Source organism: Eriocheir sinensis, chromosome 67 (assembly GCF_024679095.1).
Source record: "Eriocheir sinensis breed Jianghai 21 chromosome 67, ASM2467909v1, whole genome shotgun sequence".
NCBI classification, from domain to species: Eukaryota; Metazoa; Arthropoda; class Malacostraca; order Decapoda; family Varunidae; genus Eriocheir; species Eriocheir sinensis.
In genome coordinates, this window is record NC_066575.1 from 8,617,432 (window position 1) to 8,644,164 (window position 26,733).

Sequence of the window (26,733 nt, forward strand, 5' to 3'; positions counted from 1 at the left end):
TGCCACATGAAAGACTCCTCAAGAAACTTAAGTCGGCGGGATTAGGCGACGATCTGACAGCGTGGATCAAAGACTGGCTCACTGAAAGAAAACAACGAGTTGTACTCAACGGACAGGCCTTCGAGTGGCTCCCGGTCACAAGTGGAGTGCCACAGGGGTCAGTGCTGGGACCCATACTTTTCATCATATATATCAACGACCTAGAACTAGGATTAAAATCCAATCTTTCAAAAATTTGCCGACGACACAAAGGTGGGTGGGAAGGCCCTCACGACGGCAGACTGCGAAATTATCCAGAGAGACCTGGACCTGATCACTCGGTGGTCGGAAAAATGGCAGATGTCCTTCAACACTACCAAATGTAAAGTAATGCATATCGGATCCAGAAACAGCAACCACATATACCACATGGGTGGCGAACCACTACATGTTGTGCAAGAGGAAAGAGACCTCGGGGTCACCATCAGCAGTGACTTGAAACAAACAAAACACTGCAAGTCCGCCTGTAAGAAAGCCAATACAATGCTTGGGTTCATATCGAGGAACTTCGAATACAAGACGCCGGGAGTTATGTTATCCTTGTATAATTCACTGGTAAGGACCCACCTGGAATACGCCGTGCAATTCTGGTCTCCTAATTACAGGAAAGACATTGAATTACTTGAGAGAGTACAGCGCCGCGCCACGAAGATGATACCATCACTGAGGACGAAACCCTATGAAGAACGACTCGAGCGACTCAACCTCTTCACGTTGGAAAAGAGACGACTGCGGGGAGACATGATACAAGTCTTTAAGTACCTGAACAAGCTCAGCAACGTTGATCACTCCAAACTCTTCACGCTACAAACTAACCTGAGAACAAGAAACAACGGAAAAACAATTCAAGCAAAGCGATGCAATACCGACATCGGCAGGAGTTATTTCTCAAATAGAGTTGTTCGCCACTGGAACAGCCTTCCTTCAGAAGTGGTTAGCGCAGAGACCATCAACTCCTTCAAGAAACGCATTGATCGCCACTTTGCTGCGACGGGTGTGAACTGAACGTTCCCAAGAGTAGGTACACAAGTGCTTTAATCCTTCCCTGCAAGCCACTCCTATGGCAAACGGATTGATTAAATCACTGAACGCAGGCAGCCTAGTAATGAGCCAACAGGCTTTCTGCTGCCTGCTAGTCCATGTTTCCATGTTTCCTCCTCCTCCTCCATCTCCGGTACTTTTCCTTATTAGTTTCCTTCCTTTCCTTCCTTAACATTCTTTCTCTTTTCATTTTTATAATATTTTTTTTATTCCTGTCTCCTCCTCCTCCTCCTCTATTTCTTCTTGTTATTCATTCTCCTCTTACTGCTTAATATTCAAACTCTTCCTTTAATCTTTTTTTTGTCCTCCTCTTCCTCTACTTTTCCTTATTACTCTTCCGTTTTAACATTCTCTTTTTTTTTCTTTTTTCATCTTTTTATTCGTTTTTCCTCCTTCTCTTCTATACTTTAATAATCGTCTCTTGTTCCTCTTCTTTTCCTCCCTATCCTTTTCCTTCACCATCACCACCGCCACAACCCAACCCCCTAACCCACCTTTCCTTCTCCTCCTCTTCTACTTCTTGCTACTCCTACTCTTGCTTCAACTTGACATCCTTCTCTTGCTCCTCCTCTATTCTCACCACCTCCAACATCACCGCCCCGACCCCCCCCCCCCCTCCCTCCATCACCTTTCTTCCGACGTTTAATAAAGTCTTCCCGCAAAAAGTTCGCCTCATTGCCTGCCTTGTTACCGCCGCTCCCGCACATACCAAACCTCTCAGAAGGCGACGCGAACCTTATTATGAAAATCACCCCTAAATTGTTACTCGCAGGAGTGCCAAGTGATAAGGAGGAGGAGGAGGAGGAGGGAGAGGAGGAGGAATGTTGTGTGTTTTGATCTTGGAGGGTACTCAGGGTAGGTATTCTCTCTCTCTCTCTCTCTCTCTCTCTCTCTCTCTCTCTCTCTCTCTCTCTCTCTCTCTCTCTCTCTCTCTCTCTCTCTCTCTCTCTCTCTCTCTCTCTCTCTCTCTCTCTCTCTCTCTCTCTCTCTCTCTTTCTTTCCATTAAGAGAGAGAGAGAGAGACGGAGAAAAAAACAAGGAAACCCATTGTCTAAACACTTCCATTACACTAATTAGGCCCAAACGTAGTAATACCTTAATTGGAACTAAGAAAATATTGCCCCTCTAACGCCTGCTAATTACATTGTTCCCTCACCTGGAGTTTTACCTTTGAGAGTAGTTAAATAGAGGAAGAACGTAACCCTGAACTTCCTCTCCTCTCTCCCTTCCATCTCCTTTCTTTCTCTTTCACGCTCTTTCGTTCCTTATAATTTTCATGTTACCTGTCTCTCTCCCTTCGTTATTTTCCTTTTTCTCTCCTTCCTACTTCTTTTTCCCCTTTCATCTTTTTCCTTCCTTATTTTTTTCCTTAATGCCCTTCTAATTTCCCTACTTTATCTGTCTCTCTCCCTACGTCATTTTCCTTTTTCTCTCCTTCATACTTCTTTTACCCCCTTCATCTTTTTCCTTCCTTATTTTTTTCCTTAATTCCCTTCTAATTTCCCTACGTTATCTGTCTCTCTCCTTTCGTTATTTTCCTTTTTTCTCTCCTTCCTACTTCTTTTACCCCCTTCATCTTTTTCCTTCCTTATTTTTATCCTTAATGCCCTTCTAATTTCCCTACGTTATCTGTCTCTCTCCTTTCGTTATTTTCCTTTTTCTCTCCTTCCTTCCTTTTTCTCTCTTTGATTTCCCTTCTAATTTTCATTCTTTTTCTTCTCCTACTTCCCTTCGGGCACAGCTTCTAGTCATCCTTTATCCCTTTGTTCTGTTCTCGTTGTTCCTCCATCCCTTCCTTTGTGATGTCCTTTCTGTTTTAGTTAGTTCTTTTATCTTTTCCTCTTTCCATCCTTCTTTATTCTCAGCTGTTGTTTCTGGCATCTATTCCATTTTTCCTTCCTTCTCCAATGTCTATATATTTTTTCTCAATCCTCCATTCCTTCTTCTTTTGATTCCCTTTACATATTCTCTCCTTCATCTCTTCATCCACTCGTCCATCTTTTTTGTCATTCTTTAGCTGTTGCCTCTTCATTTCGTCCTTCCTTTCAACTTTCATTTCTTCTTCCTCCTTACTTTATCCAATCCCTTCATTTCGTACTCCAACTCCACAGCTTTTGTCCTTGTTCAGCGGTCTCCCCTTCACTTCTTCCTTACTTTATTCCTTCTTTCCCTCATTCTCCTTACTGTATCTAATCCCTCCACTTCGTACTCTGTCCCCATTCCTATAACTTTCCGAACTTCGTCTTCCCCTTGACTGCCTCCTTACTGCATGAGAGAGCCGTCGCCTGGAACTCACCCAATCAGACACATTGAGGTCGCCTAATAACCACACGTAACGCCTTTTGCTACCACGCGTCCGCCAGCCTCGCCAGCCGCTATCACTGGGGGTAAATCTGCCGTCGGGACACGTAACCTCGTCTCCTGGCTCTCCTTTTTGCTACCACGAGTCCGCCAGCCTCGCCAGCCGCTGTAACTGGGGATAAGTTGTGATCGGGACACTAACCGCTTCCCTTGTCTCCTGCCTGGCTGTCAACGGAGGATCTCAAGGAAGTTTGGCTCATCGGCGCACCTGGAGGTTGCAATATAGATACGGATTGGTTAAGTGTCTTTACTTTAATTCCTTCTACGAGAGTGTAGTAATAGAGGCTTTTTTCTCGTATTTCTTCGTTTCGTGGTGTTGTCAATCTTTCTTCTTCTCGTCTGCTTCTTGTATTGTATTTTCATCTTTTTCCTCTTTCCTGTTTTTCTTTCTCATCGTCACTCTTTCTTTGCTCCTATTCCGACATCTCCTACGAGTGATTTTGATTTTTCTTTCTTATTTGTTTTGGTTCCTGTGTTTCTTTATCTGACTCCTCCTCCTCCTCCTCTTCCTCTTTATCATCTCTCTATACCTCCTCCCTTTGTTCCTCTTCATTTTGCCTCTATTCCTCCTGGTCCTCTTTTTATTCTTATTCCTCCTCCTGCTCCTCCTCCTCCTCCTTCACTTCCTCCTCCTCTTTCATCTCTCTTTTCCTCGTCCTCCTCCTCCTCCTCCTCGTCCATTCCTTAGTACATTACCCAGAATCTTCCTCTTTACTTCTCTTCAATTCTCTTTACTTCTTCTTTGCTGTAGATACGTATGAGATGAAACTTGAAATGGGAAGAGAAAATAAAATCTTACTGTAATAAAGTCTTGACTCAAACATATTAGAAATCGTGTCTGTCTACCGCGAAATTATATTAACAGGAAAATATTAACAGGCGAATATTCACAGTGATAATCCTGTTTGTTGCTCTCTGTGGTGATGCATAAAGGAAACGGAGGTGAAAGAGGTTGAAACACATGAAGTCAGACAGGGAAATAGAAGCCGTGTGTGTGTGTCTGCGTGTGTGTGTGTGTGTGTGTGTGTGCTAACGACGTACAGCCAGGTCAGAGCCGGCGGGACTCCCACAAAGGTCGCGGTACAAAAACAGGTCTTATCAGCGCCGCGTTCAAGGTCGTCGCGTCGCTCTGATAAATTTTGTTCGTCCGACGCTCGTTTAAAATGTGCAGAGGCGAGGAAATTTGATCTCTCTCTCTCTCTCTCTCTCTCTCTCTCTCTCTCTCTCTCTCTCTCTCTCTCTCTCTCTCTCTCTCTCTCTCTCTCTGTCAATATGTAGCGAGCCTTCGTGACAGACTTTTTGCATTCTCACAGCTTCAACCCGGCTTTCCTTCCTCCCCTCCCCTTTCCTCCCTTCTCTCCCCTTCTTCCCTTCCTCCCCAATCCCGTCTTACCTTCCTGTCCCTCCCCTTGTTTGTCCTACTTTCTCTTCCCTTCCCTCCCCTCTACCAGCTCGCCCTCTCCCTCCCCTTTCATCCTTCCAGCTTTTCTCCCTCCCCCTTCCTCCCCTCCCCTGACTTGCATCTCTCATCCTTCCCCCCTCTATCTTCCTCCCCATCCCTCTTCCTCCTTCCAGTTTGTCTTCATCCCTCTTCCTCTCCTCCCAATCCATCCTCCTTCCTCCTCTTCCTTCCTTCTCCTCCCCTGAACCTTTCCATCTCCGCCCCCCCCCCTATCCCCCACAACAGCACTGCAACCGCTACCCAACCAATTTATAACTTTTCTATCCTTTTCCTTAACTATAATACTACTTCAGCCTGTTCCCTCTACCTCGTTCAACCAACTCATAATATTTACGATCCCCGGCACACACCCACCACTTCAGTCTTTGCCCTGCCACCACCTTAGTTTCTACACCGCCTGACCAAACCTCAATCTGCTCAACCCAACCCCACGGCGATTCCTCCCCGCTGTTCACCCTTCCGCTCCCTCATCAAGCCCGGACCCCGCCATAAAGTGTTGGCCAGCATAAAGTCCATACAAAAAGTAAACAAACAGGCGCGCAAAGAGGCTGCCTTAAGACCTGAGGGTGACACGGGAAGACTTGCTTTCTGCACTATGTTAGAAAAATAAATATTCTCAGGGGTTATGACAATGACTTCTTTTAGGGTTCTTACGCTCTTTTAAAGTGTTGGTTATATCTTGCTTTGCCTTTGCCCATTCTCCTTTGATTAAAAAAGTGTGTGTGTACATGAGTTAACCTTAAACTGTCTCCTTTGATTTAAAAACATGCAAGAGTCTACATACACGTGCAAATATATGTATGTATGTACAGTATGTATGTATTACGCAATGACAAGGAAGCCAGACAACACTTTCATCCATATTAAAACTTAGTACACATTTAAAGGATTAATAAAACAATCGTATGCCAGCACGGGAAGGCCTTGCAGTCTAGTGGGGCGTTGAGGTTTGGAGGGGGCACTTATATAGTCCCGGAGGCAGTCAGAGGAGGTGGGGAGATAACGGGAGATTATGAGGCAGCCAGGGAAGAGGGGAGGGCTTGTATGGGCTTCTGGGAGAGGACTAGTGGAAGCTTGGAGGGGCTCAAAAGGCCTCAAGGGGGAGGGGCTTATCGTCGCGGGCTAGGAGGAGGTGGGGATGCTGAAGGGGCTACGGGGGACTGTCATAATGGGCGGAAGGGGACACATTCTCTCCTTCCTACGTCTTCGGGAGTCCCAAGGAAGGGAAGGACGTCTCGAGAGGACACATAACAGGACGCTGATTAAATAAGTTGCGTCCGTACGTGAGTGTGTGTGGCAGGGAGGACGATGTTGTGTGTGTGTGTGTGTGTGTGTGTGTGTGTGTGTGTGTGTCAGAGGGGAGTAGACTATTAGATTGAAGGGGAAAGGAGTATAAAAAGAGAAGGATGAACAGAAGAGCATAAAAGAGTGATAAGAAAACCACGATAAAGAACAAGGACAAGAAGATAAAAAGATAAACAAGAACGAGTAACAAAAAAAAAATAAGAAAGATGTGATGAATAAAAAAAAAGAACAATGAACGAAAACAATAATATACCACCACCATCCTCACCACCAGTCACCATCACCAACACCAAAGAAACAAAAACAACAAAAGTAACAATAACAACAATAACAATAACAGCAGAGATAACTATATATATAACCCACTTCTCCACTTCCACCTAATCCTCCTCCTCCTCCTCCTCCTCCTCTACCTCCCCCCCCCCTCCTTCACCTCCTCCTCCTCCTCCTCCTTCTCCTCCTACTCCTGCCAAAGTCTTCATTTCCTTCCGGACATCTGCTGGGACCTCTAAGCTCCCTCGATCCACTTTCGGGAGTTATACAACATTCCTCGCTCCTTCCCCTCCCACTTCTCCCTTCTCCTCAACCCTCTCTATTCCCCTAATTTATCTTTCTTCCCATAACTATTACCCTTTATTTTCAGTCCTTAAGTCTTACATTCGTCCTATGAATCATCTTTCGTTTTCCTTATCTCATTTTCCTTTCCTTTTTTTCTTAATTTCTCAAAGCTCTTTTCCAGAGCACTTCTCCTTTCTCCGAGTCGCACATTTCTCCCAGTAACCACTTTTCTTTTCCTTCTTTCCTTTATTTCCATTCCCTCCCTAATTTTTGCTACATCTTTTTCAATTAGTTCCTCTTAATGTCTCCCCGTTCTTTCCCCTTTCACCTCCCCCTCTTCCTTCAACTACATTAATTTCCCTTTTTTTTTCACTGCATTAGTTCTATATTCGTCCTCGTAACTACTTTTCTTCTCTTTCCTCCCTTCTTTCTTTCCTTCCTTCCTTTTCTCTTCCTTTCTCCCTCTTCCTTCTTCGCTTTCAATATACCACAGGGAAAAAAGGAGTAAGATCAAGATGGACAGGAAGAGAGAGGAGGGAGAGAGGGGAGGGGGAAAGAGGGGGTAAGAAGATCAGGGAGGGGACGATAGACGAAGGGGCGAGGGAGGGAAGGGGGGAGAGAAGGAAGGGGAAGGAGGGAAGGACGCCGTTGTCTCTTCATCTTCATCCTTCTTTGTCCATTCGAGGGAAAAATTAGGTGCTAGGTATTAGTGGGGCTTGTCTTGTTGAGGGAGGAGGAGGAGTAGGAGGAGGAAGAGGAGGAGGAGCAAGAGGAGGAAGAGAAGGAGGAAGGAAGGAGGAGAAGGAGAGAAGGTGGGAAAAGAGAAGGGGAATTAGCGGTTTTGGTGGTGGTGGTGGTGGTTGTATTGGTACTGGTGGTAGTGGTGATAGTAGCAGTAGTAGTAGTAGTAGTAGTAGTAGTAGTAGTAGTAGTAGTAGTGGTAGTAGTAGTAGTGGTAATAGTAGTAGTAGTAGTAGTAAGCGCATTTAAGATAAAAAGTAAGACAAATTAATCACTGGACGCCAATACTTTTAGTGACTTTATAGTAAAAAAAAAAAAAATCATCCATAAATATAACTAGGAGCCTTGCCCTGGTATAGGCTTGTCAGCGTGTCCAATGACTCGAGGTTCAGTGGCCGGAAAGTCGTGTTCATATAGCAAGATAGTACGCGGGGAAAGTCTCAAACGCAGCCATGCCCGTCGGCGGCGAACAACTCCTTGCGGGTGAAACTCTACGGACCTGTCGTGCCGCGTTTACACATACAGCCTCACGAAGGATACCGCCTGAATGACCTCGCCCTGAAGTCCAACACATGAGAGTGGAGTGAGTATCGCAGAGGAGACGTTTAAACACGGATGAAAGGAATTAATAATTGAGGCAAGTAGTTAAAGATCGATATAAGTTCAGTAAGTTCATTCATCAAACTGCGATGTATAGATGAAAACAAACGAAGAAAAGGCAAAATAAATAAATATAAAGAAAAGAATGAATGAACGACAGTAAAGAGTGCATGAAGTGAAGCGGAAAACTAAGAATCAAGGAGAAAAAATACTACAGAAGAAATTGCGAAAGTTTTGGAACCGAGCAAAAAACAGACAAAGAGAGAAAGCAATAACAGTAAATTAAGATAAAACATTTCACCGGAAGAAATTAATAAAGTTTGGAAATAAGCAAAGAAAAAAGTAATACACAAACAAATAACTAAAGAAAGAAAATGAAGCGTAGGAGATTCAACGTATACAAAAAAAAAAAAAATACATGTAGGGAAGAGTAAAGTGATACGTAAATAAATAACAAAAATATGAAAATAAAACGCGAGAGGGTCAAGGAATACGAGAAAATATATAAAAAAAAATAGATGGCATAAAACGTGAGCCTTGTATACGGCCGCTAAATCACTCTCTGTACCGCCGCTTATTTTCCCCGTCCCTGCGCTCTTTGAAGCCCCGGGCGGGGTAATAACAGATGACCCCAGGACACTGAACAAGGTTATAGCTCACCGCTCCCATATTTCCCAAGTTGCCCATTTTTTTCTGGGGGTAAGATGATGAATGGGTGCCTAGGAAAGATGTGAGTAATCTCCTGCCCTGCCCAGCTCACTTTCAGATGGCAGGAGTATGACAGGTTATTTATGATCGCCTCTGTTTCTTTTACAGCATATGGACACAGAGAAGGACAATCATGTATCAGTAACAAGAATGATTAGGTTTGGCAAGATGTGAGTACTTTCCTTCCCTGCCCAGCCCACTATCAGACAGCAAGAGCACGACAGAGGTAAATAATGACCGTCTATATTTCTTTCAGAGTATATGGAGACAGGACAAGAGAATCGTCTATCAACAAGAATGAAAGGCCTTGGTATTTTGTGCGTCATCTTCTGGCCTGTCCATCTACCTTCACACGGCAAGAATCCACGAAACAAAGAAATAGGCGTATCTGTGTTGTTATAGTACATGTATGTGAAGATAAGGCATTAGCATTGTATATAGATAAGAAGAAGGACTGGGCTTGTTAAGATGGCGTAAGCTCCTGCCCTCCTCACCTAAAGTCCAGGTTACAAAAGAACAAGACAAGCGAAGTAATGGCCTTCTCTATCTTCTTTTAACAGCATATAGAGGTAAGGTAAGAGCATCATATAACAGTAAGAGGAACGGATGGGTGACTCTTAGGCAACCAGTTATTTTTCTACCTAGCACACCATCACGTAAAAAAGGATGTGGGAAAATGTGTCGCCCGCCGTTAGTAGTTTATGATATAACGAAACAGGCTAAAAGTATGTTTATATATAAAGAAATTAGGGAGTTTGTGCAATTTTCTGTCCCTATGTATATAAAGGCAAGGCAAAAATATGTGAACTGATTGACGAATGAATAATGTAAAAAGAAAACCTGTCATATAAATAGAAGGTAAATAGCGGCTTAAAAACACAAATAAGCAAATCAATAAATAAGAGCAATAATAATAATAATAATAATAATAATAATAATAATAATAATAATAATAATAATAATAATAATAATAATAATAATAACTAAAAATAAGCCTTCTTTTCTTTTTCTGAAGTGCAAATTCTTCTCTAGAGTTCATTAGCGCTTGACTGAGTATCTAATAATAAATACTACAGATATACCCGGAAGGCTGACTGATTACAAAAGTGAAAGCAATAGCAATAATTAGCATACCACTTGCAATTGACGCATCACACATGTCACAACTCCACACAGAAAATTAATGAACTGATGACATTAACTCGGAAAAAAAAATATATTAAGCGCATCACAGGACGTAAAAATAGAATTGCAGGCGTACGAGTGATGAAGCGCAGAGGAAAAGCATGAGCCACTTTCCACCGAGTTCTGCGAATGAATGAAAATACACACTTTTTTTTTTAACGGATAGTCTCGCCTTGCTCGCGGAAAACTGTAAACGAATAAAGCACAAAGTAAAGTCTCCTCCGTTGTTGTAAATGTAGTGACACTGGTAGTTGTGTTCGTTAATACGGCTGTTGTTTTCCTTGTTATTACATACATATTATCATTAGTATTAGTATTAAAATTGGTAGTAGCAGTAGAATTATTATCATTATTATTATCATTATTATTGGCAGTAGTAGTAGTAGTAGTAGTAGTAGCAATCAAACCTAAATCATATATTGCATGTAAGAAGGTTTATGTATAAAATGGTGTTATTATATGTTGCCAGAAGGAAAGATAAATAGATATAGATAGATAGATAGATAGATAGAGAGAGACAGAGAGAGAGAGAGAGAGAGAGAGAGAGAGAGAGAGAGAGAGAGAGAGAGAGAGAGAGAGAGAGAGAGAGAGAGTTTTTCTCGTCTTAAGCACCAACTCAGCAGAAATGTCAGACTGAATATAAAAAGTGTCTGGAAAGGTTTATATTATTTCGAAAAAAAAAAAAAAAACTCCCGCTCCTCCCTCCATCCCTCCCTGTCACTCTCTCTCTCTCTCTCTCTCTCTCTCTCTCTCTCTCTCTCTCTTTCCTTCCCTCCTCCCACGTTGCACACAGACAGTTAAGGAAATGAACAGATCAAGATCCACTACCCGATGAAGGAAAGTTTAATGAGGACACGAGATTACCTGAAGGCCCACACCGGATGAAGACACAGATCAAGGCCGCAATTTTTGTTGGTACTTTACGTGTTTTAATTTCGTTGTTGGGGAAGATGAGAGACAAGATAATTTAAGCGGAAGCCAGAGAGAATAAATTACAAAGGGACAGCTGTGCAAAGATTACCTATTATTATTATTACTATTAGTCTTTCAACCCGCTGTTTATCGTCTACCAGGTAAATTTCAAGATCCAAGGCCACATTTTTTATGCCTTATGCTTTTTTTTTTTTTTTTAATTGTGAAGGCGAGACAGAATAAGCGGAAGCCAGAGAGAAATATAAAATGTCAGGTTTGCGGAACTCCCCCTAACACGAATGAATAAAAGCTGCTAAAAGTTAAAGAAGGAAAAGTCTGCGATTTACACGAGTTTTTGCTGAAAGGGAGAAATGAACCAAAGAAAACCAAAGAAAACAAAATCGATTAAAAATACCGGTTTCATCAGCTCCTAGAAACAGACAGAGGGGGTGACCTTATTATCTGGCACAGCAGCACGAGCATGTCCGCGCCATTCCTATCAGATTTAGTTGAGAAATGAATGTATGAAGACTGTACAAGGTTATCTGAACGCTTTGGCGACATAAAAGATGTTGACAGATGTAGAGTATGAGTTTGCTATCGCGTCAAGGCTTCGTGTTTCCCGTAATCAACAAATTCTACAGTAGCTTATTTTAACGTGTGAAAAGAGGAAGGTCTTGGCAAATGAAAATATTGGTTCGTACAGTTGTTGTTTTCTTACACTTAAAATATTAATCCTTCTTTTCCTTATATTCTTCTCCCTTCTTCCTCACCTTCCAATTTTCTCCAACCCTCATTCCTTATTTCTGTACATTAGTAATATCTAAAGAGTTTTCGGGCGCCTACATTGAAATATATACGATTTTTTACCGGCAACGTGGCAGCTCAACGGCACAAAAAAGAGAAGAAAAAGTCCTAACGTGCTGGTAGTTTAAATAGTGCTTAGTAAAAAAACTTCCAAAACAGAGGCGAGAGTCATTTGAAAAGAGGAGAAGTTGACAATAAAAGTTCGTTCCTTAAATATATATCGCGTAGTTCATAGCAAGCCTTTAGGGAGTGAGGTCTGGCAGGCTTATCTGAGAGGAATGGGCAGGCGAGGAGAGTTTGTAATATGAATGCAAGAGCCCGAGAGTTGTGTAGCAGTTATCCCTGAGTTATTAGGACAGAGTTATGAGGACAGCTAAGAGTGTTTATGGCCTTGGCTGATGAAGGTGGCTGGCGTTCCCTTTGCAAGCTTAATTAGATAGGTCGGTAAAGCCTGATAACTTAGGAATGCGTGAGTGAAATGAGTCTGCGGTCAAGGCTGAAGAACTTACATAAACACGTGTTAAACTGAGCCAGAAGTGCACATGAAGCCCAAGCAAGATAGTACAGAGGTGTAATGAATCTCGCCTTAATTAAAACATGCGAGAAATCGTTGAGGAAAATAAAGAAAAAAAATGAGATATGATAAAAATAACATGAGAGAGAGAGAGAGAGAGAGAGAGAGAGAGAGAGAGAGAGAGAGAGAGAGAGAGAGAGAGAGAGAGAGACTCACTCCCCCTTTTCCATCTCATCCCATCCTGTCCCATCCGTGTGTGTGTGTGTGTGTGTGTGTGTGTGTGTGTGTGTGTGTGTGTGTGTAATAATGGTATTGTGACATGATTTAGAGGTAACATCCATATTACCAAAGAGAGAGATAGTATAATACTCTCTCTCTCTCTCTCTCTCTCTCTCTCTCTCTCCGTCTCTCTCTCCGTCTCCCTCTCCGTGTCTGTGTCCGTGTCTGTGTCCGTGTCCGTGTCCGTGTCTGTGTCTGTGTCCGTGTCTGTGTCCGTGTCCGTGTCCGTGTCCGTGTCCGTGTCTGTGTCTGTGTCTGTGTCCGTGTCCGTGTCCGTGTCTGTGTCTGTGTCTGTGTCTGTGTCCGTGTCTGTGTCTGTGTCTGTGTCCGTGTCCGTGTCCGTGTCTGTGTCTGTGTCCGTGTCTGTGTCCGTGTCCGTGTCCGTGTCCGTGTCCGTGTATGTGTCCGTGTCTGTGTCCGTGTCTGTGTCCGTGTCCGTGTCCGTGTCTGTGTCTGTGTCTGTGTCCGTGTCTGTGTCCGTGTCTGTGTCTGTGTCCGTGTCTGTGTCCGTGTCTGTGTCCGTGTCTGTGTCCGTGTCCGTGTCTGTGTCTGTGTCTGTGTCCGTGTCTGTGTCCGTGTCCGTGTCTGTGTCTGTGTCCGTGTCTGTGTCCGTGTCCGTGTCCGTGTCCGTGTCCGTCTCCATCTCCATCTCCATCTCCATCTCCCTCTTCCTCTCCCTCTCCCTCTCCCTCTCAGGCCTACTATAAAAGCTTCGGCTTCATCTCATCAAGCCTTTATTATGGTTTCCCTCAAAGAAGACAATATCGCAAACGTGGAAAATAAGAGTCACCCCACAGACACACCCACCCCCTTCTTCCTCCCCCTTTCTATACACCTCCTTACCCCTCTCCCAGCCCTATCTATTCACCTCTTAACTATGCTCCATACCGCATCTATTCATCTTCTACCTATCTATCCATCCTTATCTATCTCTCTCCTACCCTTTCTCTTACCTCCATCTGTCGACCTCCTACCCTTCCACCTACTACCCTTACGGCCTTTCCACCCCATCCCTCGTACACATAACCTTAACGTTCCTTCTATATATCATCTACTATCCATCTATCGATCTAATTACTTATCCATCAATCTATCTGTACACATATATGAGGTGGAAATGGAAAAATTAATGGGTTATTAACACACGCAATTTATACACTGTTTGCGGCCGAAAAGATTAACTGCCGCCGATTCCAAAAACTTTTCATCATCGGGAATATGCGAGACAGAATATGAAAGTGATGATGCCCTGCGCGTGGCTTCCAGAAACTGGTGATGGCCGTGACAGACTCTCTCCCACGCGTGAACCACCAGGTGTGTGTGTGTGTGTGTGTGTGTGTGTGTGTGTGTGTGTGTGTGTGTGTGTGTGTGTGTGTGTGTGTGTGTGTGTGTGTGTGTGTTTTGAGGTCTTTTCTTGATTTCTTCTTCGTTTCTTTCTTCCTTTCTTCTCTCTTCCTTTCCTGTCTTTCTTCCTTCCTTCTTTCTTGCCCTCTTTCTTTTCTGGTTTTCCTTTCTTTTTTCCTCTTTCCTTCGTGTGTGTGTGTGTGTGTGTGTGTGTGTGTGTGTGTGTGTGTGTGTGTGTGTGTGTGTGTGTGTGTTTTGAGGTCTTTTCTTGATTTTCTCTTCATTTCTCTCCTGCTTTCTTCTTTCTTTCTTTCCTGTCTTTATTCATTCCTTCTTTCTTGCCCTCTTTCTTTTCTGGTTTTCCTTTTTTTTCTTTCCTCTTTCTTTCGTGTGTGTGTGTGTGTGATTGGGGGGGGGGAGGGGTATCTATGTGACATAATCTTATAACCTTTGTAACATGAGGAATCTTCAGAGGTCAGCCAGCCTACACAAACCACCTCCCGCTAACCCAACGCCACCTGTCCTGCCCCTCCATTATCTTGCACAGCCATCTATACACTTTTACTATCATGGCAGTCACTCCCCATTCGCAGTACTACCAATACACCGTACAGTCCCTTTGTGCTCCGTCAATATCTCCAACATTTCAATACGTTTCAATCCTTCTCGTGTAACCAATTCCTTAAAAGTACCTTCCCGTATTCCTGAACAGTCATACACAGAACATGGTGTAACGATGCCGGCAGAGGAACGTGCATTGAAGGAGCAGAGACAGAGGCAGGGACAACTGAGGCGGCAAAAACAGGGACAGAAGCATGGGTGAAGGTTGGGACAGGAGCGGTGACAGGGGCAGGGGTAGGGACTGGGCAGGAACAGAGACGGGCAGGAGAGGGGGTTTGGGGAAGGACCAGAGACAGGAGTAGGAGCGGGGACTGGGCAGGAACAGAGAACACGAGACGGACAGGGGTGAAGGTGGGGACAGGAGCGGAGGAAAGGCAGCAGAGGCGATCAAATAGGACATGTTGTTATTTCGTTCGTTTTCGCCGTCCTGAATCACTCCCGGGTAACGCTTGTTAGGAGGCGCGAGCAAACAGCGTCCCACGAGGCAGCGTGTGGGAGGCGCGGCGTAACGAGACGAGGCGTTTCCTGTAGCGCCTGGAAAGGACTTAACGTGTGGCGTACTGGGCTTCTTGTTGTTGTTATTATAGTTGTTATTGACAGTGGTGGTGGTGGTGGTGGTGCCTGTTGCGGTTCTTCAAGGCGTGGCATGGCAGTAGCAGCGTTCCTCGTGTCCACGTGAGCCCAGCAAAACTTTCCGCCTGTTAAGTTTACGGGGAAGAATCTGCCGGAGCGGTGAGGCGGCGGCGGCTGGCGTCCTGGGGCGGCTTGTTGATGACGCTGCTGTGCTCGGCTGGACACGAAAGTCATAAGGCAGCAGTGGACGCAGCGTGGGAAGCAGTATATATAAATAAGAAACTCTTGAAGCTCTAGCCGACATCATAAACATAGAATAGAAACATAGAATGTAGACGGCGTTTGTCTTCTGAGCGCGTGGCGGCGGGCGGCGGGCAGCCAAGCATACTCAAGGGCGTCCACACGGCCTTGTACACAAAATAGTCTTCGTTTTATAAGAAAAAAATGGTAATAATGTCAAGTGGCGACTACGAATAATAAATACCGAGGCCGCTGCAAAACAAGGCCTCGCTCGTGTCTACCGTACACACGATGTTCATACGCTTTTATGAAAATTTTCCCCTCGTGACGTAAGAGCAGGTCAAAGCCTAGCCGGAGAGCATTCAGGAGGCGGAGGTCACGGGGAAAACAGATAAATAATTGTGGTGCGAGAGGCACCTCGAGTCAGTTCCTCGGGGCAGAGTGGCACACGAGGCGAGCACAGCGACGGTGGCTACAGGTGGAGACCCTTCCCTTGCACCCTGCCTCACCCTGCCTCACCCTGCCTCACTCTGCCGGCGCAATAGGTATCCAGGGACTCGGACAATACTCTCACGCTCAGCACTGTAACGTTTTCCCCAAGTCTCTAGGGTCCGCCGCTATGAGGAGAAACTGCTATTGTACGGCGCAACGAGACCTCCCTCTCTTAACCCTTCGCATCTGCAACTCAAATGACACTGAGAAAGACACACGGCCGGCTGTACCAGAGCAGGCTTAGCGCACCTGGACGCAAGTACCGCCTCACCGGCACCTGAGCATCGCCTCGAGCCTATACGCCGCCAGATGGGGTTGTCGTTCTGGCCCTCGCCTCTGAGATTACCCTGACAATGCTAGGGAAGTGTGTGAGGCAGGATGTGGTAAGTGTGGCAGGCAGAGCAGGTGGTGCGGGTGAGTTAGTAGTTCTCTCCCTCTTGTTTAAGCATAGCAAGACAAGACGAGAAGAGCCAAGGCATGAAAAGGCAAGACCGGAGTATTGAAAGTAGAGGCACAGTATTTAAAAGTTTCAAAGTCGTCTTCGGTGCATCTGAATTGGTAAGTGAAATCTTTAGACGGGACGAGGCGGTGAAGGAAGGACACTAATCTGATTTTATTCCGGTAGTGTTCGGAGAATCTACGCTCATTATAACGTATTACAGTATTTAAAAGTTTCCAAGTTGTCTTCGGTGCATCTGAATTGGTATGTGAAATCTTTAGACAGGACGAGGCGGTGAAGGAAGGACACTAATCTGATTTTATTCCTGTAGTGTTTAGTCTACGCTCATTATAACGTATTACATATCTAGAATGGCCTCTCTCCACAACACGAACCACAACCACACAACTACCACTCAAATTTATTCCCTCATCACCATTAGCTTATTTCTTGTGAATATCCCATCACCACAATCACCACCACCACCACCACCACAACCATCCCAAAAAACACCATACATCTTCACTTTTTCCAGCATCACCTTCTTCTTCTTCTTCTTCTGCAGCATTATTATCCCGTTTCTATACGGGGTCGCTGTTTTTGATAAGTCTCCTCCATCTAACCCTGTCCTCCGCCACTTCAAGGTCCAAGTTCTTCTCCCTGCCAAGATACCACAGGGACACTTTTTCCAGTATCACCAACACTGTCTAAACACCCTCTACCTCCACAGCACCATTACCTCTTACAAACCCCTGGAATGGTCTCTGCCCCGTGAACCATTGATATTGGAGCCAAGCGGTGAGGTCACGGCGTACCAACTTTGTTCCGACAGGCTTGTATTACTTGTGTCCATTAGCAAACATAACTTCAGTCGAGGGAATTACGCGTTCTTTTCACTCGTTCTTTACATTCTTTCAACGTTGCTTCACTCATCTTTTTTTCTCGTTTTGCAGCAATGTTACATAAATAAGACCTGAGTGATTACAACGAATTCGCTATAATTTTATGTCTCGAGGTGTAAAAGTCTCTCTCTCTCTCTCTCTCTCTCTCTCTCTCTGCATCAGTCTATCTATCTATCTATTCATCTATATATCAATCTATCCAAAAAGAAACCATTCCTACATAGCCATCTCGCGCATCTATTCCTCTACGAGAGAGCACTTTTTTAGCATGGTGCGGAGAGACTTAAAGTATCGCCTTGGCCTTCGTAGATTCTGACGGACCTAATAAAGTTCTAGAATAGGTCAGTCCCCGCTAGTCCCTCAGTCACCTCCGTTTTCTGTGCGCCAATTCACATCTCGCTGGGAATATACTTTGTTCGGCATTATCAGACGCTTTCGCCTCTCACATCAAGAGAAGATGGTGCCACTATAAACACTTGCCTGCGCCATGACGGGCTGGGGCCGACTACCATCTAGGCCCCTCAAGAATAGCCAAACGGCGCTATAGGTGTACACGAAAAAAAAAAAAAAAAAAAAAAAAACTACAAAGGCCAAAAAGAAGATTAATCGGGTTTTATTGAGTGTTTCTTTAGGTTCATGGTACGGTAGAAGGCTCAAACTATCACCAGGGTCATAAAACCACCCCTGGAAATGCCCACAACCCCTACGAAAGCCTTGTCAAATATGTGAGCTGGGGCGCCGAAAGTTTTAAGAATACAACCCATTTTGTCTTCGTTTCTCGCATCGACGTCAAATTCTACCAAATGCAGAAATTGATGCTTCGTTTTATTCGCTATATTTGATTGTGTCATTAATTAATCACGAAGGCAACAGCGTTATGAACATTTTTCCCATCACTTGTCTCGGGTGCTGAAATGAATCTCAACGGTTGAATCCGGCTTTCCTGGGAGGGCACGCAGGTATACACACACATACACACATACATACACACCCACATACATCATTTGCTCCTATTTCTAACACATGTCCTATTTCCATTCTTGTATTTCAGTCATTATTACATTCACATTCTCTTTCACAAACCCGAGCAATTTCCATCGACACCCACACACACATACACACACATACATTTTTTTTTTTTTGCTTATATTTCTAACACATTTCCTATTTCCATCCTATTTTTTCATTCTTCTATTTCCATCATTAACACCTCTACCACCACCTTCACGAATACTTCAATTAACACCAACACACACATACATATATATTTTTTTGCTTCCTTTTGTAACATATTTTTCTACTTCCATCTATTTTTCATTCCTCTGGTTCCATCATTAATACCTCCTTCAACACCACTACGAACATTTCCACCAACACCAACACACACACATAAACATGCACACATTTTTTGCATCTATTCCAAACATATGTCCTATTTGCATCCCCCTATTTCCATCGTTAACCCCTCCACCACCACCACCTTCGACCATTTCCACTAACATCAACACACACCAAACAGTAACACCAGCAACACTCCCTAAACTTAAGTCACTTCCAAATTCACAGGTTCTCTTCCTTCGTAACACAGACACCACCATCACCAAATCCACACACACAAAAAACAAATTTACTCTAAGTCCCTCACTGCCATTATCATCCTTCTTGCGACATCCCATCATCACCACCATCATCACCTCCCGCTAGCTACCATCACCAACCAGTCCAAACCCCAACACCCTTTCCACCACATTCACCACAAACGACTTTTTCACTCTTTCCTTTTTCTTTACCTTTTCCATCACAACTAACACTGTCTACACCGCCTACAGCACCATTACCTAACTTCTCAGAAACCTCCGTTCCCTCCCTCCACCACCACTACCACCATCATCACTACCAACACCACCACGACCATCTCTATACCTTTCCCAACCAACGTCATTCCCACCAACCCACCACCACCACTACTATCATCATCTCTACCAACTACAACGTCTCGAGTGACACAGTGATACGCCGTGTGTCTTGAGGCGGGGCTTGGCAAGTAAGCGAAGTGGCTGAAGGTGAGGGGAAAAAGGACGCGTTTGAAACGGTGTGGGAGGCGACGTGTGTGTGTGTGTGTGTGTGTGTGTGTGTGTGTAGGAAGAGTGTAGGAAGGTGGATAACTGTGTAGGTGAGTGAGCGGGTGGTCGAGGAATAGACATAGATAGATGGATAGATAGATAGATACAGAGAGAGAGAGAGAGAGAGAGAGAGAGAGAGAGAGAGAGAGAGAGAGAGAGAGAGAGAGAGAGAGAGAGAGAGAGAGAGAGAGAGAGAGAGAGAGAGAGAGAGAGAGAGAGCGCAGGCGTGTCAATCATAGCATCAAAGGTGAACAGGCTACACCTTGCGAGAATTTTGTAATATCGCCGCCTACAAGGACAGTGACCCGCCCAGTGAGGCTCCAACTTTAGCTCACCGATTGGGGTCCCAACTTCTTCATAATAAACGAACACCCTGTGAATAAATCTCCAGGCATATAAGAGTACGTAAGAAGTGTATCATATCTTGTTATTGATGTATGGATAGCCTAAAAGTTAAACGCTAAAAGTAATAGAATTCTTGAAAAGTGTATCAGGTATAAATAAGAAGAAAAAGAACATTCAATAAAGTCTATAACAAAAAAGGAACGAAATAGCAAAGAATTGTATCAGGTCTGGATTGAAAAAACGGACATTCAATGACAAATAAAACAAAGGAGAACGGAAGATTTAAGAAATGCAGCAGGGTGAAATAACAAAAAACACTATGTAAAGTTTCAAGCAAAAAGAAACACAATACATTATATTAATTGAATCGTGAGAAAATATAAAGTAAAGATATGATATGATTCCTAGTTTTGTAACGTTCAGTTCTCGACCATTTTTCCAATTTCCACTTTCCATTTTTCTTATTCCATTTTCCTTTTTCCATTTTCCATTTCCATTTCCTCTAAAACAAACAACATATACAACCTGACGATCATTACCGTAACGATGATGTTGTAACAATCAACAGGGGCGGCTCCCGGCAGCATACTTTGTCATTTCCTTTATAACGTTTAATTGCTCTCTGACGTTTTTCAGCACCTATGTTTCCCTCACAATTTCTGAGCAACTTTTTCTTTTCATTTCAAAACAACTTTTGACCGATTTTTTGTAGCCTCATCATATCCAAGTTCTCAGTTCATTTTGCTTGTTAGAAAAACGAAACTCCCTAAAAATTTTCCTCAAACATACAATGATTACATTAGACCTACAAGCGATGTAAGTCACAGGAAAACATACTCGTGTGGCTACTGGCTGCAACCCTGTTTTTCTCCCCTTCCCTTTCATATTCTCCAACTCACTATATTTTCTCTTAACCGAAGTAGCCTGCGGTTAAGCAAAAAACAAGCAAGTCACAACACGGACGCCCACAAGTAGTAGAAGGATAAAATCTCCTAAGAATCGAGAAGCATAGACACAACTGAACAAACTCAACAAAGAACGAAGAAAATAGTGAATGAAAGACAAGAAAAGCTCTCTACACACAAACAATTCAAACATACACACACCCAGCACGCCGGGGGTATACAAATAAGGTGCCCGATAAACAATAACTACACCAGAACAACTAACGAACCTACACCATACAGCTGTACACTCCTACTGTCTTTCCTATTCCCCACCTGCACCTTCACCACTAACCCACTTCCTCTTCGTACTATACCCTTCATTAAAAAAAAAAAGTGTGGCTGAGTTCCGGGAGAGTAAACTGCAACACAAACACCTCAGGTACAAGTAAGCCAACAACGGTAGGGAGCCATCAGATAGAAGCAATACAAGACACAGGGAGTAAAAGATAAATGACATTCCGACCAAAATAAAAATGCCCTCCAGTTGAAGCATAAGGACATATAAAATTAAGGAAGACAGCAGGTTGGCCAATACACACTCACACAGACACACGCATAAGAGACAGAGCTACAGGAAAGGAAAAAAGCTATTCATGATATTCAGGTACTCACAGTCTGGTCACCGAAGAAGTTGACGCAGAGGAAGGGCACGTCAAGGAACATGATGCCCCCTTCAGGACACAAAAGCGAAAGATACACTTCTGAAAGACAAAAAGAGAAGAGAGTAATTAATTGTTCGTGCTGACTGACAAGACATGACACCGATGAAAATGTTATTGACAGTGATGAGGATGATGAAGAGATGAAGGTGGTGATGATAATGATGATGTAGAGTGAGAGAGGAGGAGGAGGAGGAAGGAGAGGAGGAAGGAGGAGGAAGAAGAAAATAAGGTTAAAAAAATAGGAAAAGGAGAAGAAAGAGGATGAGGAGGACGAAAAGGAGAGGACGAGGAGGATGAGGAAGATGAGGAGGAGGAGAAGGAGGAGGAAGATAAGAAAAATAATAACAAGAAAAATATCAATAGAAAATTACTTAAAAAAAACACTAGACAAAACAATACAAAAAAACAAGAAACACAACACCACAAGTAGATACAACCTTCACACGCTGGAAAACAATAAAACAAGAATAAAAGACAGCAAAAAAAATTATATTGCGAACACAAAAAATATACGAAACTTCTACAAAACCAGCAAGAAAAAAAAAATCATACAACCGATACATATTTCCTTTTCTCCTATAAAGACTGCGGCAGCTTGAGGGCGAGAGAAGCAGCAGTGTGTGAAAGCTGAAAGAATAGGGAGGCGGGACGACCTGAGGCGGGAGAGAGGAAAGTAGAGTGTGTGTGTGTGTGTGAGAGAGAGAGAGAGAGAGAGAGAGAGAGAGAGAGAGAGAGAGAGAGAGAGAGAGAGAGAGAGAGAGAGAGAGAGAGAGAGAGAGAGAGAGAGAGAGAGAGAGAGAGAGAGAGAGAGAGAGAGAGAGAGAGAGAGAGAGAGAGAGAGAGAGAGAGAGATTTACATGGAAAATCAGACCACACAGACCTCATGGTCCAGACTAGGTGGCCTGTCCAACCTAAGTGATTCTACATTAATCAGATGGCTCCAAAATGTTGCATTTCTACTCTATTTGATATTAAGTTGCGAGAGAGAGAGAGAGAGAGAGAGAGAGAGAGAGAGAGAGAGAGAGAGAGAGAGAGAGAGAGAGAGAGAGAGAGAGAGAGAGAGAGAGAGAGAGAGAGAGAGAGAGAGAGAGAGAACAGATAGACAAACACAACATTTACAAGTATAACAAAAAAGGAAGGCAAACAAACAAACTGACATACAAAAAAAAAATATGATCATGAATATAAATAATGTCCACCGCTACACGATTCTTGCCTTGGCCTACAGAAGACAGGAGTTGCTTTGTATAGACCTACCAGGCTCCTGCAGACTCCTTATGTTCTTACGTTCTTATAATGAAAACGTGAACACATAATCCCTCAAAAGATATCCCGCCTCTCTACTTACGAGAATACTACTTGAAAGGAGAACAATACTCACTTTACTGAATAAAAACCTAAAGTTCAAAGACATTCAGGCTCTCTACTTAAAGGAAGACAACTTGAAAGGAATACACTGCCACCCACTTTACTCCATAATAACCAGCTCTTCAAAGATATCGTCAAAGACACTTTCCTTAGCGAACAACAACGTTATAAGACACAGCGCGATTCACTCTCAGCGCCTTCAAACGAGATATCACGGCACAGAGAACATGAATGAGTTTTGAAGTGATGGGTAAAGTAAATGAGTAAAGTAAAGGGGAAAGTAAGTAAGTAAAGGGTAAAATAAGTAAGTAAAGTGTAAAGTAAGTATATTAAAGGGTAAAGTAAATAAAGTAGAGTAAAGTTGGTAAAGGAAAACGTAAAGTAAGTAAAGTAAAGGGTTATATAAGTAAGTAAAGAGTAAATTAAGTAAGTAAAGTGTAAAGTAAGTAAATTAAAGGGTAAAGTAAGTAAAGTAGAATAAAGTTGGTAAAGGAAAACGTAAAGTAAGTAAAGTAAAGGTAATATAAGTAAAGGGTAAATTAAGTAAGTAAGTAAAGGGTAAAATAAGTAAGTAAAGTAAAGAGTAAAGTAAGTAAATTAAAGGGTAAAGTAAGTAAAGTAGAATAAAGTTGGTAAAGGAAAATGTAAAGTAAGTAAAGTAAAGGGTAATATAAGTAAGTAAAGGGTAAATTAATAAGTAAGTAAAGGGTAAATTAAGTAAGTAAAGTAAAGTGTAAAGTAAGTAAATTAAAGGGTAAAGTAAGTAAAGTAGAGTAAGTTGGTAAAGGAAAACGTAAAGTAAGTAAAGTAAAGGGTAATATAAGTAAGTAAAGGGTAAATTAAGTAAGTAAAGTAAAGGGTAAAATAAGTAAGTAAAATAAAGGGTAAAGTAAGTAAAGCAAAGAGTAAAGTAAGTAAAATAATAGGTTAAGTAAGTAAAGTAAAGGGTAAAGTAAGTTAAATAAAGGGTAAAGTAATTAAAGTAATAGCTTAAGTAAGTAAAATAACGGGTAAATGAAGTAAGAAAGTAAGTAAGTAAAGTAAGGGGTGAAGATAGTATGTCAGAGAAAGCATTTGGTTGATAAATACTGAATTCAAGCGGCCGCGTATTCCAAGATCACCCTTACTAAAATAAAGACCTATTACTCATTATTACCTATTACTTATTATTAGCTACTGAAGTCGGTAAGCTTATAAAGTAAAGTAATTATTCAAGTAAAGTAAGTTAAGTTTAGAGCATACACTACAGCTTTTTATTATCAACTCAGACTGCTTATCATCTACTTAAACATCAATGGCAACTTCTAAACTGTTTTAAGCCTTCATTCAATTCCGTAAACCTCACTTTTAATTATTTTTTTTCACATACTTGCACAATACAATTACTAAAACAAAATCAGTGCATTGGATGTAATCAAAACCCATTAAGGTGATTCAGAGAGTGCTCGTAGGTAATTGTATAAGTCTGATTGACATTTCTGGAACCCATCTCAAGGGAACGGCCCCAGAGGGAAGGTCTTGAAACACGGCCGAAGCTTACTAATTATACACAACACACACACACACACACACACACACACACACACACACACTTTTACTACTAATCTAATAAGTGACCCCGCGCCGCTCAAGGTGTTCCCCGGCTCGTCTGTACACCTGCCCGGCTCAGGTAATTTGTGACTTAATTAATAATGAAGAGGTGTTATGACAGATGTTGGATAGTGTAAATGTCTGAGGCCTAAGTGTTTGATGTTATGTAACTTATCAGCGATACACACACACACACACACACACACACACACACACACACACACACACACACACACACACTGAGGAAGGAAAAAGAAAAGAAAAGATAGAAAAGAAAGAAGACAATACAGGAAAGAAAAATACAGGAGGAAGAAAAAAGAAAGGAAGAAAGAAACGAAGAGGAAAGGAACACGAGACCAACACCCACCATCAGCCTCCCCCCCCCCCCCCACACACACACCCACACAACACTTCCCCCCCCCCCCCCACCAACCCTCCCCCCCCCCCCCCACACACACTCATACAACCACTTTTAATGCCCTTTAAACACTCCCATCACCATTATTCTTACCTCTGTTAAAGCAAAAGCACAATTTCCTAACGCTAATAAAAATGGACACGCCAACACATTACACGCCTGTTGATTGCTATATATAATCGTCTTTGGTACATGTATGCGCTGCGGATTAATGATGATAATGGAGGAAAAAACACATATATACTACACCAAAATACAGTAAATGAGTGGCTGGTCGCTCTATAGCTAATTATGCACGTGGCTTTCTACTCGGGTTCATTTCTGTGCCGTCCAATTTTGTGATGCAAGAGTTAAGCGGTACCGTCAATCTATCATCCCTTGCACTGATAAACTCTACATCAGAATACAGTAAATGAGTGGCTGATCGCTCAATAGATAATTATGCACGTGGCTTTCTATTCGGGTTCATTTCTGTGCCGTCCAATTTTGTGATGCAAGAGTTAAGCGGTATCGTCAATCTTTCATCTCTTGCATGGTGAATTTAGGAGCGGTCTTTCCTTCTTTCCCTGTATTTTGTTTTTCTTACGGTTGGATTATTTAAGGAATGGGGGATAAAGACACCTACTGAACTATATTTAAAGTCGCCTTTTGGATTATTTCTCCGTTGTTTCGTCTTCTTCCCATAAAATGCTCATGATCGTGCTATTCCTATTTTCCATCATCGTCCTCCTCTTCTCTCTTCTTCTGTTCCCTTTCCGTTATTCTGCCACTCTCTTCGTCTTACTTTTTCTTCTTCTTCTTATTATTATTATTATTCATCTTCATCTCATCCTCTTCCTCTTTGCCCTCCTTTTCCATCACCTTCCTTCCTTTCATCCTCTGCTGTCTTCTCGCTTTTCTCATGGCGCGTCGCACACCAGCCACGGGAAACTGGTGATCTACTTACGGTGATAATGTATTCACGTTGATGGCTGACTGGTGTTGAGAGGTGAAGGCTGCAGGTTGTGGTGGTGGTGGGTGATGGTGGTAAGGGTGATTTAGATGATGGTGTTGTTGTCGTGGTGGTGATGGCAGAGACAACCAAAGTAACCAAAACAAAACCCAGAAAGTTTAAAAGGCAAAGGAAAAAGAGAACAGGGTGGAGCACACTAACATCAGACAGAGAAGTGGAGGACGTTGGAAAGGGCTTTATCATGATGTGGCCTCTGTAATATTAGTTTCTGTTCATGATAGTATTGGTGGTATTATTGGTAGTGGTGGTGGTGGTGGTAATTTAAACTCTCTCTCTCTCTCTCTCTCTCTCTCTCTCTCTCTCTCTCTCTCTCTCTCTCTCTCTCTCTCTCACACACACACACACACACACACACACACACACACACACACACACACACACCCACACACCCACACCCACCCACTCACACACACACATAATTATTCACACACTAACACTCCGGCGCTTCCACGAGTCTGAAGTGACGCCGCCGCCTCACACACCTTGATGTTACACGTACAACAGTATATTCCTAATTAACACACACCTTCCTTCCAGCTCCCTGAGTATCCCGCTGAAAATATGGTCCACAGCTCTACGCGTATCCCTTAACTAACTACTTCACATATACAAAGAGATTCCACGCCAAGATATTCCAAACCTAGATTATTCCATAGAGAGATTCAGGGGTAAGCCGGAAAGGTATTTGAGTGGAGGGGAATATCATAGGGGAAGGAAGTGGAAGGGAGCTCGTGAGGGGAAGGGGGACTCAAAGGAAGTAGAATAAAGGGATAAAAGAATGGAGAAAAAAAAGTGATATGGTTGCGATTCATTCTTACCCTTTCTTATTCATTCGTCCCATCATTTATAACCAAATCTCTTCTTGTTTCATCCTCAGTACCTTTCTCATCCAGTACCTAGTCTCATCCAGTACTTTCTCATCCAGTACCTTTCCTGCACCTATATTTTTTCTCCTCTTCTCCCTCCCCTTCCCCCTCCTCCTCTTCTTCCTCCTTCTCCTTCACCTTCTTCTACACCTGTTCCTCTTTCTCCTGCTATTCCTCCTCCTTCTTCTCCACCTGTTCCTCCTTCTTCTGCTATTCCTCCTCCTTCTTCTCCCTGCCTACATATCCTTTGGCCATAACCTTGGTTCGAATAGACAGTAA

General features: G+C 43.0%; 2 long non-coding RNA genes across 2 annotated transcripts in view; one reads left to right on the forward strand and one right to left on the reverse strand.

Moving 5' to 3' along the window:
- Positions 1–9,792, forward strand: part of LOC126988054 (uncharacterized) — a 94,393-nt gene extending 84,601 nt beyond the window's left edge. The window contains exon 3 of the long non-coding RNA XR_007741407.1: positions 9,072–9,792. This is a non-coding gene — a long non-coding RNA (uncharacterized LOC126988054). The remainder of the gene's footprint in view (positions 1–9,071) is intronic.
- An 11,358-nt stretch (positions 9,793–21,150) lies between these two features.
- LOC126988056 (uncharacterized) overlaps positions 21,151–26,733 on the reverse strand; it is a 164,956-nt gene continuing 159,373 nt past the window's right edge. Inside the window, exon 5 of the long non-coding RNA XR_007741409.1 lies at positions 21,151–21,239. This is a non-coding gene — a long non-coding RNA (uncharacterized LOC126988056). The remainder of the gene's footprint in view (positions 21,240–26,733) is intronic.